The sequence below is a fragment of the Culex pipiens genome, chromosome 2 (genome assembly GCF_016801865.2).
Source record: "Culex pipiens pallens isolate TS chromosome 2, TS_CPP_V2, whole genome shotgun sequence".
Taxonomy (NCBI): Eukaryota; Metazoa; Arthropoda; class Insecta; order Diptera; family Culicidae; genus Culex; species Culex pipiens.
The window spans coordinates 127,040,002-127,051,630 of NC_068938.1; positions in this window are offsets into that span (position 1 = coordinate 127,040,002).

Consider the following 11,629-nt stretch of genomic DNA (forward strand, 5'->3'; position numbering starts at 1 on the left):
AAAGTCACCCCGTTTTACGGAACTTGCTGTTGCAAATATTTTAAAAGTTTTTGACAATCCCCCCTTTCAAAATCGGGGCTGAAAATCAGAGGGCAATCAAATATTTAAAAAAAAAAACTTCAAAAATTCCTTAAAATTTTAAATGCGATCAGCTGAAATTAATTTGAAAAAGTACACCCAAAGTTAAAGTCCATGCGGATAGTCCTTTAGAAAAGAAACGAGAGGAAAGTACTATTTGGCGTGAGTAAACACCTCTTGCGCTACAACAACAACAACAAATCGTGTTCATTCGTTCATTAAAACAGTTCATCCCATTGAACATATGAACGCCACTTAACCACAGAGCCGTGGTGGCCGATACGGCAAAGTCGCAGTTCAATATGTCAAAGGTCTCGGGTTCGAGTCTCGGTATCGACACTTTTTTTAAGGGTGATTTTTTTTAGAAAATGAACCCACGAGTAGAGTACTCTCGGTAATTTCGGGATTTATTTTATTTTACTACCGAACCATGCTCTTTATTCTCTTGTATACCGATGCCCAGTTCTGGGTGTATTCCCCGGCGTTTCAAATCATGTTGTGCATGTGTGGATATATTTAGAATCTTTTGAATTTTAGTGAATTTTCGATGTACACTAGCGCAAAAAGGTAATTTTTCCCATTATTTTGGTCAAATCTCATTTTTCAAAACTAATGATAGAAAATCAACTGTACAATAGCAAAAAAGCATTTTCCAACAGTTGTTTCCTTGAAATGTTAAAATTGTGCCTTGTAATTTTCATTTTCGTTTTTGTTCGCCCACGTTGATTTTTTTAAATTAACGTTGATTTCTGTCTAAGAAAAATAACTTCACTTATGCCTACCCTTCAGAAGTGCTCCAAAATTCTTACAGAAAAAGATGCCTTTTCAAAAAAAAAAAAAAAAACAATGGAAATAACTTTAAACATATATTTTAGAGAGAATAAGAGAATGCCCGCTTGAATCATTGACGGTTAAAGTAGAGTGTGCATAAATTACAATGAAATTTTGTAGTTGAGTAATTAAAGCCCAAAAATTTCAGGTATACAGTAATAAATTATGTAAATTTGGAAGGTGTAACTTGGGGAGGTTGAATATTACCTCTTTTATGATGTAATTTTACCTCAATTTAGACAGAAAAAATTACATTACACCAGAAAAGTGGTGAAATTACACATTTCCAGATGTAAAATTACACATTTTTTCTGACATAAAATATGTACTTCTTCCAGATGTAATATTACCATGATTTTTTACTGTGTACTTTTTACTTGACCCTCTCCTATTTCAGTAAAACTTTGTTATATTGGGCTAATATAAGCAATTTTTGTGTATATTGAACTAGTTGCTCTTAAAAATATGTTTAAGGTAGGTGTTAGTTATTTAATTATTTAAATTCTCGAATCCATTGCATCGAACCAAAATGTGGCCAAAGACAAACTTTGAGGAAATTTGACGAGCTTTTTGAAATAAAAATATACGTTATTTCTTGTAATTTTTTGATTTTAAAGTTTAAAAGTCAAATTTACGACCTATGCCCTATGTTCTATCTTCTTGAATAACAGCAATTTTAAAAATTAAAAATATTGAACAAACTGCAACTATGTTCAATTTTGGACGCAAGATTTTATTTTTCATTCTCAAAAAAAAAACAAAATTCCATTTTTAAAAAGCACGATCAAATTCCTATAAGTTTTTTTTTTGGACAGCGTTTATAACGGTGAACATTATCTACATTTTTGGAACATACTTGTTATACTTTATGACTGCCAATTAAATTTACTGTCTTAATAATGATTTCTAACAATGGTATCGCTTTTTTCAGCGTTAACGAACACTCATGGTTCAAACAAAATTTCAGCACTTCCAAATGAAATTTGGAACAGCTCATGAAAATCATATTTGAATATTAGAATTACTTTTCAGTTATATTTAATTGAATAAAAAAAAACACCATAGCATTTTTTTATGGGTTCTACCTAAAGTTTTATTTAAGGTGCAGAAAATCAGCCCTGAAAAATTCGTATGATTTGGAAGTGGTGGAAAAGTGGCTGGTCGATTTGACGTGGAAACCGCCTTTATGATCTTACCATCAGAAAGTATGTTTTTTTTTATTTCAAGTTTTAGTTTATTTAATATAAGATTCCAGTCTTAAGTAGCTTTAGGAATAAAAAAACAGAAAAATTGATGAAGGGGAGAAATAAATAAGTATCAATAAACAGTGATTATCTTTTATCTAACAAAAGTGCTTTTCGCCCAACTACCATTAGCTTCCCTCCTTTCTCCATCTTGTCACATTTGATCGCCACATAATTTTATTTTTATCAAATATCTTTTAATTATCATGTCATTTAATGAAATTTGGATGTTTTTATTGAGAGTTTTTATTTTTACGATTGAGAGCAACATTATATTTTAAAATTATTTGAAATCGTTTTATAATTTCTCATGTACTTACAATCAAGCAAACAATCTCACATGTTTGAGAAATGTGTCTTTTTGTTCAAAAATCTTGCTCAAAATTAATGTTTTGACCACGCCGTGCATCGTCCACCGACCAAAAACCGGTGCAAACAACCAAAAGAGACCGGTTGCTGCCGCCACTATCAAGGGAGTTCTGCATGTTCGGTGCTCGGTGTGGGAGAAGTTATGGTTTAGGATCGCGCGCGCTTCATTGGGTGAGAGAAAAAGCAAAAGAGAGAAGAGAGAATTGAGAGCCTAAGTAGAGGGCGATGAGAATGAGTGACTTGCAACGAGCCGGTGCTAAAATATTTGATGAGAAAGGAAAATTAGCTGAATTGCTAACAAAACTTCAAATTTGATGCAAATTTTTGATAATCAAAATTTATGAATTATATTTTTTATCAATAGTTAGGTCCAAGCACTCGCCGCGATCAGACGTCTTTCTATAACAGCTCCGCGTTAAATTTTTATCGTTTATCGCATCGCACACTTCGGTGTTGCTTTGCCGGCTCGTCAGCCGCCTGACGACAGTGCAATCTTTTCGCATATCGTGCCAGATTTTGCGAACATGTCCAGTGTGCGAATCCGCGAAAACACCTTCAAGCTGTGCTTGAAGAACTTTCCCAAGCGACCAACATACGAAGAAATTCATGCATTCGTGCATGATAAAGTGGGGCTCAAGCCTACCCAGGTAACCCGGCTACAGATGAACCACTCTCAAAACTGCGTACACATCAAGTGCGTAGACCTGAAGACTGCCCAAGATGCTGTGATCAACCACAATGACCGCCACGAGTTGGTTGTCGACAAGAAGCGGATCAAGGTGCGACTTATGATGGACGATGCGGGGGTTGAGATCAAAATCCATGATCTGTCCGAGAACATTCGGAACGAAGAGGTTGCTGCCTACCTGAAACAGTATGGCGACGTGCTGTCTGTCAGGGATGTAGTTTGGAGTGAAAGCTTCAAGTACAAAGGGGTCAACACCGGTGTACGGGTCGCAAAAGTGGTGCTACGAAGACACATCAAGTCTTTCGTAACAATTCTTGGTGAGACCACTATGATTAGCTATCGCACACAGCCACAAACGTGTCGCCATTGCCACAATCAGTTACATCCCGGCAGTTCTTGCGTCGAAAACAAGAAATTGCTAGGACAAAAGCAAGACCTGAACAAAAGACTTGACCTTGCTCGCAACCAGCCCAGCGCTGGATCAAGCTACGCAGATGTGTTGAGTCGTATGGAAGAGGCCGCGACTCCACTGATGCCCCAGTTCACACCAACAAACCTGACACAGCTACATGAGCAGTTACGCGACGTGGCAGTAGAGGGAGTCGAGGCAAGCTCCTCCCTCTCAGCAACCGTCCCGAGTCCCCCACCTCGCGCCGAGGGAGATGTGAGCAGTACAGTTGTACCAATGGAGCAGTCCGCGATCGAGCAGGCCGTGATCGAGCAGTCCGTCTTCGAGCAGTCCGCGATCGAGCAGGCCGCGATCCAGCAGGCCGCGATCGAGCAGTCCACGATAGAGCAGGCCAAGATCGAGCAGGCCGCGATCGAGCAGTCCGCAATCCAGCTGGCCGCGAACGAGCAGGCCTCGAACGAGCAGCCCACGAACGAGCAGCCCACGAACGAGCAGGCCGCGAACGAGCAGCCCACGAACGAGCAGGCCGCGAACGAGCAGGCCGCGATCGAGCAGTCGGAGTTGGATCAGTCAGCGATGGAGCTTGATGCACAAAGCGATGAGGTGAAGAAAGATGGAATCTCGAGCGTGGCAAACGACCAATCCACCCAACAGGCAGAAGGTGAAATGTCGGTAGAAGCCGATGCTTGTTCTTCCTCGGTGAGTCCGTTTGTCTTCACTCCTCCCCTCCCAGCTCCTTCCCTTCCCAATGATCCCCTAATGCAGATTTCTGACTCAGAATCAACCACTGACTCCTCTCAAGAGGTGGACGGTGCTCCGTTCCAGAAGGTGAATCGGAAAAAACGGGGCCGCCCAAAAAAGCCCAAACTTGAAGCGTAGACCCACTCCTCCAACCCCACAATGTCTAATAATCCCTTGAGCTACAACATCGCTAGCATAAACATAAATGCTATATCTAATGAAAACAAACTCCAAGCCCTACACACTTTCCTCCGTCTCCAAGATCTAGATATTGTTCTCTTACAAGAGGTAGAAAACCCAAACATGTGTATTCCCGGATTCATTGTGATAACAAATGTCGACAGTGCAAGAAGAGGTACTGCTGTTGCCCTTAAATCACACATTCCTTACTCTAATGTTCAGCGCAGTTTAGATAGCCGGATTATCACAGTCAAACTTGGTAGTTCGGTTACTATCTGTAATGTCTACGCACCATCCGGCACACAGAACCAGTCCGCCCGTGAATTTCTTTTCCGACACTCTCTACCCTTCTATCTACAGAACTCTGCCCCAAATCTTGTCGTTGGTGGTGATTTCAATTGTGTGATATCCACCAAAGACGCAACAGGTTGCAACAACTTTAGTAATTCTCTAAAAAGATTCATTGATAGTCAAAACTTAGTTGATTCATGGGAACATTTGAATAGAAATGCTGTTGCATTCAGTTTTGTCCGTCCAAATTCAGCTTCGCGCTTGGACCGAATATATTTATCCCATTCCCTCGCTCCGCATCTTCGCTCGACTGATTTCTTTGCAACCTGTTTCTCTGATCATAAAGCGTTTAAAGTGAGATGTTGTCTGCCTGATCTCGTCGGAAATGGCCACGGTCGAGGGTACTGGTCAATTCGCTCTCATGTCCTCACGGAGGAAAACTTGGCTGAGTTTGAGGAAAAGTGGACGAGGTGGCTACGCGAACGACGAAACTACACGAGTTGGCTGGGATGGTGGATTGAATGCGCCAAGCCCAAGATTCGCAGTTTCTTCAGATGGAAGACAAATCAAGCATTCCGAGAATTCCACGCAACGAACGAGCTCCTGTACGCCAGGCTGCGGAGGGCATACGACGAGCTGCTGTTAAACCCAGGATCAACAGCTGAAGTGAACAAGATCAAAGGAGAAATGTTGTTGCTGCAGAATCGTTTTTCCAAGGCGTTCGAAAGGATCAACGACAAGTTCATCGCTGGAGAGAAGATCTCGTCATTCCAGCTCGCAGATCGAAACACACGTAAAAAGAAAAGCGCAATCGACTCGATCCGACATCGAAATCGTTTGCTCACAGACCCAGCGGAAGTCCAAAACCACATCCTGGACTACTACAAAACACTCTACTCGTTGGAAAATGCTGCCCCGAACACCAACTTCCCTACAAATCGTGCCATTCCGCCGGGATCGGACAGTAACGAGCGGATGATGGAGGAAATTACCACTGAGGAGATCTACTTCGCAATCAAGTCCAGCGCGTCACGGAAGTCACCAGGAAGCGACGGTGTCCCTAAGGAGTTTTACCTGAGAGCATTCGACATAATCCATAGGCAACTGAATCTAATACTAAACGAAGCGCTTTGTGGCAACATTCCGAGCAACTTTGTTGAAGGGGTTGTTGTACTGGCGAAAAAGAAAACCGACGAGGACACGATCAAAGCTTACAGGCCGATATCCTTGCTAAACTTTGATTACAAGCTACTGGCACGTATCCTCAAGCAACGTCTGGAGAAAGTCATGGAAGAAAACCACATCTTGAATGCAGCACAGAAATGCTCAAACCAACATCGGAACATCTTCGAAGCCCTAAATGCCGTAAAAGACCGTGTAGCAGAATTCAACTGTCGAAAAAGATCGGGCAGACTCATCTCCTTTGACCTAGATCACGCCTTCGACCGTGTGAGTAGGAGTTTCTTGCTGGTTGTGATGCGGAGCATGAATTTTCACCCCGGGTTTGTAAGTCTTCTTGATAAGATCATGAGTATGTCGTCGTCTCGGCTCCTCATAAACGGAAATCTGTCCTCCCCATTCCCCATCCAACGTTCCGTGCGGCAAGGCGATCCGCTAAGCATGCACCTTTTTGTCCTGTACCTACATCCTCTCCTTGAAAAAATCCTCCAAATCTGCGACAACCCTCACGAGTTGGTGGTTGCCTACGCAGACGACATCTCCGTTATCGTTGCGGATGATAACAAGCTGGACCAGATCAAGCAAGCGTTTGCAGATTTCGGACTGTGTTCGGGAGCTGTGCTGAACACCAACAAAACCGTCTCTATCAACATCGGTAGGCAGCAAAGCGGACGACGAACACCCAGCTGGCTGAACGTCAGCGACTCGGTGAAGATTCTCGGAATAAGTTTCTTCAACTCCCTCAAGCAAACAATCAACTTCAACTGGGGGGAAGTCATACGGAAGACCTCTCAGCTGATGTGGATCTTCAGACCACGGGTTCTCACGGTCTTCCAAAAAGTGATTCTAGTGAATACTTATATCACCTCCAAGCTTTGGTTTATGGCCTCGATACTCAGCATTCCCAACGCAGCCGTTGCAAGGATGACGTCGCAAATTGGAAGCTTCATTTGGGAGCGCTACCCGACACGTGTGGCAATGGAGCAGCTTGGTCTTCCAATCGACCAAGGAGGCCTCAACCTGCATCTTCCGATGCAAAAATGCAAAGCTTTGCTGATCAACCGCTTTGTGCACTGCCAAACCAACATGCCGTTTGCTGAGTCCTTTGGAAGCCAGCTGAAAAATCCTCCCAACCCCGCTGGCGTTCCCGCACTGTACCCTTGCCTGAAAATGCTGGCACGGGAGCTAGCCTACCTCCCACCTCGGCTTGCCGAAAACCCTTCAACCACATCGTTGCTATCTTTCTACAGAGAAAAGGCAAACACACCGAAGATCATTGAGGAAAACCAAGCCATCTCATGGAAAAGAGTTTGGCGCAACATCAGATGTAGGGAACTTACGTCTGCAGAGAAATCTTCTTACTACCTGCTCATTAATCAGAAGATACCACATGCAGCACTTTTGTTTAGGCAAAACCGAGTTAGTAGCAACTTTTGCGAAATGTGCCCCCTAGCAGTTGAAGACTTGGAGCACAAATTTTCACAGTGTGTCAGGACTGTTCACTTGTGGGACTTTCTCAAGTCAAAATTAGAGTCGATTTTGAACAGGAGAGTAACATTTAAAAACCTAGTGCTACCAGAGATGAAAAATGTTAGTCCAGCAGCTAAAAACAAGGCTCTAAAAATGTTTATAACATATGTAAACTATGTGCTAGAAGCCACTAGCTCGTTAACAGTAGGCGCACTAGAATTTGTTTTACAGTGTAATTGTCTCTAAAATGTAAAGTGAAAATGTTCTAATAAACGTGTTTAAAAAAAAAAAAAATATTTTTAATACCGCATTTTATCTAATCTAATCTAATCTAATCTAATCAGACCCTAGCGCAGCCAATCTTTCGGAGGGATCCTGGAGAGTGCCTTAGGTTAGATGACGCCTAGCACTCTTCTTGTCATTTATTAACATTTGTAGTGCGCCATTGCATCGGAATGCATTGAAACATCACAAGCGTTAAAGCGGCCAGGCCTACTGCGTAAAGCCGTATCGCAGAGATGATTCGTTATTGGGTTGAGTTTGATCACTGAGTGTTTGAACAACATCACAATTCTGAATCGACAGGGGAGGAAGAAGCGTGGGGACACTCCACCATACGCTCCAAGATTTTTGGTTGTATTCGTTGGGAGCACCATACTAAGAAGGTTTGGTACTCCGGGACCCCCTGGGATGGGACATTGTATTTCCACGAATACCCAGGACACTATTTGCCGTGGTTATAGCGCCACAACTCGCTCTCTGTAACAGTATTCCTAATTCCAGTCCAAGCTTACCAAGTCGTCATGGCCTAGTGGTTAGCATTTTTGCTTACCAACCGACGGGGGATCGAACCCCGCCTCGAGCGACTTTGATTTTTCGTTCATATTCATCATTTCAAATTCTGTGTACTTAACTTTCTCGTTGGGAGCAGATGGGAATCGAACCCAGAACCATTCGCTTACAAAGCGAACACCGTAACCAATCTGCCACGGCCGCTCCTTATTTTTAATACCGCATTTTATAACTTAAATTTTAGAGTTTTTTTCAATTATAGAACCGATTCAAAAAGACTCTGGAATTAAATTTTATTCTATTAAAGTTACCTAAACCCAACATTATTGGTAACTTTACCCTGCAAACGAGAAGAAAGTGAACTCACTCTCTCGTATGAGAGTGAGTGCCAGAGCATGCGCAAATTCTACGCTCCAAAGAAATTTAAATATCAGTCAGTTCAAACTACACGTTGCTGCATGCATTGCTGCTCATCGCATTTCCCAATGTATCCATACATTTATGCTAATTACGATTTGGCAGCAGCATGCATTTCTCCCTCATTGGTCTAGGTCATTCAGGAAGAGATCACCACAGGCACCGGGTCAATAAATGTTTGTTTATGGCTTTTCTCTGTCTCTTCTGTTGGGACGCAGATTTCTTCCGAAATTCCAAACTTAGGTCGATTACCTGCTATCAGAGCCAGATGTTTGTTCAGAGTTGTAGATTTCTCAAAGAATAGTGGCGTTTTAGATCGGTTACGTATTCGATGCTGCAGAAGTAGGGACTTTCCCTCGCATCACTTATTTTGGCACGAACTCATACTAACATGTGGAGTCGATCTTAATTAGATGCATTTTAATTAGTTCCATGCGCACAAATGTTGCACAGATCGAATCTCGCCGTTGCTCTTCTAGGTTCTTCCCCAGTTGAACGCAGTGTCACGGTTCTTCAAGTCAAGATCTGTATTACTCCTTCACGCACAACCGTTTGATGCAGTTTTTTGCAACGATTCGATCCGGTGGCGGAAATGTTCTCATTTCATCGACATTTTGTACGGTCCGAGTGCGGCCGCGGCCACCGCCAAAGAAGATATTTATCATTGGCTTCATTAATGAATAAGATTGCCATTCGCGATAAAATAAGCCGGTTGTCCAGAACACTGCGAGGGACATTCACCGAGCGACGGGAGAGTTCAATGATGGACGATCTAACGGCAAGGCAATTGCGTACTGGACTGGACCGGTGACATCGCTGGTGAACGGCGGTTCCCGGCGGATTTCATTATCATTGCCTCAATTAGACGGGGTGAGGCGTAGAGGAGGGACACAAACTTCTATGTTAACCTTCTACAACTCGAACCTGCCCAAAACTGAGAAATTCTCTATGTTTTCGCAAATCGACTTTTTTTTTTAAAATTTGGATGAAACATCCCGGGCAGACGGTAATAACAAAATTCATGCCATTTCAATAACAAAAACTGTTAAAATAACAAAAAGTGTAATGGAGTCCCGCCCGTGTGGATCAATCGGACCGCGCACTGGACTCACAATCCAGAGGTCGCCGGTTCGAATCCCGCGGCGTGCGCTCTAAAATTCTTTGTGTAAATATGGGTATTCGGCGCCGTCGCTCCGTGCCATGCTTTCATACACTTAGGAGCCCAGGGCGGCGAAGTCCTTGTAGATAAAAAGGAAGACACTAGTGGTTGGTACTAGCAATGGTGGCCGACAGCTATAAAGTCAACTTCGTTCGTAATGGAATATTCTTGCAAAATCCATTTTTGCATAAGAGTTTAATAACAGTTTATGTTATCATAACGAAATTTGTTATTGGTCTGATATTGGTTGAAAGCCAAAACAACTTGCGAATAACATTTTTTGTTATGGAAAAATAACTCCAACTGTTGTGGGGATGATCGGATTAGTTGTTAAAATAACAAAAAAAGAATAACAAAGATCTTTCGAAGAATAACTCAAAATGTTATAAAACTTTTACAGAGAAACCTATTTTTACGCGGTGGCGTTATGATTTTTGTTTTGTAGATTTCTTTTAAACCATAAAATATTTTTGCAAGCTTCTAGAAGCGTTTTGTACATCTGAACAAAACCTACAAATTGCTTTTGAAAGATTGCAAAAATGTTGCGTCGCTCCAGAGAAATCGACAAATTTGAAAAACGTAACGCACCGCAGTGCGTGGCCGAATGGTTACGCTGTCCGCTTTGTAAGCGGATGATTCTGGGTTCGATTCCCATCTGCTCCAACCTTCCATAGGATGAGGAAGTAAAATGTCGGTCCCGGCCTTGGTTGTTAGGCCGTTAAGTCATTCCAGATGTAGGAGTCGTCTTCATGCCATAAGTACAAACAACACACCAAACCAAGCCTACTCCGGTGGAATCGCAGGCGGCGGTTGGACTCACAATCCAAAGGTCGTCAGTTCAAACACTGGGATGGAAGGTTCCTTGGAGTAAAAGAGGTTTGGGTGCTCTCCCCATTTAAGCCTTCGGACACCTAGGTTCGAGCAGAAACATGCAATAGAGACCACAAAAGACCCGGGGGTCGTTAACGTGAATGGTTTGTTTGTTTTTTTTTTTTTTGAATATTTCCATATTGAGAATTGAACCGTTAGTTGCTAAGATCGTCATTAGAAATAGGGTTTGGGTAAAACTTTGAAAATGTTAATATTCCTGTTTTTTATTCCCTGTATTTCAGCAACCAGTGCACTGTGGTCCAGATAGCAAAATTAAGTGGAAAAATTGTGGAATTCTGAAGCCTTCAGAAGAGTTGTTGCAAATAAGAAACTTTTGCCTTGGTTGAAAATTAGGGTGGCCCACGTTTAAAGGGTTTTATGAAATCTAACTATCTTAGAATATATATGCGAAATTTTATCTCTGCTAGAAAGTTGTTAGGTATGTTATATTGAATGTTTGGTCCTTTTAAAATGTTAGTCTTGATTTAAAAACTTTCAAAATATTTTTTTTGAAAAGATCGGAAAATTTCACGAATGTTTCGTTTTTTAACATTGATAATTGGACCATTAGTTGGTGAGATATTGACATTACAAAATTAAGAGTTGCTTGGATGAGATATAAAAAAAAACAATTTTCCTGTTTCTTTTTTTCGCTGTATTAGATTACAGGTGGTCTAATCTTCAATGTTTCTTAGAAGAAAATTTTTCGATAAAAATATTTTCAGGAATAAGCAATCATAGACACTATTTCTAAAAGGGTAATTCTCCGCCAACTCACACAGCAGTTGCCCCGACCCCTCTTCGATTTGCGTGAAACTTTGTCCTAAGGGGTAACTTTTGTCCCTGATCACGAATCCGAGGTCCGTTTTTTGATATCTCGTGACGGAGGGGCGGTACGACCCCTTCCATTT